The sequence below is a fragment of the Macrobrachium rosenbergii genome, chromosome 11, assembly GCF_040412425.1.
Source record: "Macrobrachium rosenbergii isolate ZJJX-2024 chromosome 11, ASM4041242v1, whole genome shotgun sequence".
Classification (NCBI taxonomy): Eukaryota; Metazoa; Arthropoda; class Malacostraca; order Decapoda; family Palaemonidae; genus Macrobrachium; species Macrobrachium rosenbergii.
Window position 1 is genome coordinate 43003117 of NC_089751.1, and position 1006 is coordinate 43004122.

Genomic DNA, 1006 nt, shown 5'->3' on the forward strand with positions numbered 1-1006 from the left:
TGCATTATGGATAGATCCAACGTCCGCCTACCCCTGAAATTTTTGCCAGTTATAAACTATAAACAATATGTTGTCTATTTGTATACTATTATTATTACCACAACAATAAAAGACAATTCATAAACAAGATTTGAAATGAAAATTGACTTATATTTTGAATATTTCGCATGTTTTGAGATAATAATTAGAAAACCTATTGAAGCAGTGATAATGTTTTTGGCAATTTTGCAATTAACTTCACAAATTGAAAAAATAATTGGCACCATCCGGCAACCCTGCTTGCGCCCCCCTTGGAAGCTTCTGGCGGGCCCCAGTTTAAGAACCGCTGCCATAAATCATTCGCTTCCACTTCAACACCTGATTCACATCCTAGGCCAACTTTTTCTAAGTCTCCTTGCTTTCAAGACTTCCTAAACTCGCAACGCGATCCTATCGTTTATGGTGTCGGATATTGGTTTTCAGAGTTATTGCTGAGCTTCAGTGAAAATCTGATCCTTTTTGCAACATCTCAGAAGTCAATTATTTCAAGTAATGTCAACCGCTTTGGAGAAGCCAATGGGTTTTCTATTAGCTCTCCCGGTATTGCAGTCAACTTTCCCTAGTTTTTATTAAATTATTTTCTTTCTATTTGTTATTTTCTGTATCTGGATGTTACCTTGCTGAAAGAGCGATAAACCGTATGTGTGTTCCACTTCAAGGAGTTCATTCCAAACAACAGTTAAACATAAATAATAATTTAGATATCATTGCTGCAATTCTGCTATTTCCAGTTTTTTGACGGCTTAGATCATATGTAAATTAGGTCACAATCATTACAGTAGTGCATGAGAGCTCTTAGGCTAAGAAGATTGTCGCATCTAATTTAAAAACTGAACACACCGAATTTTTTCAAAGTGCATTTAGAACCCGATCCTGTCTGTTATTAGATTTCTTGCGAACCTGTTTTGAAGATTAATATTTCATATCCTCGTTGATTGGCTGGGACTTAATTAATCCAATACCCTGT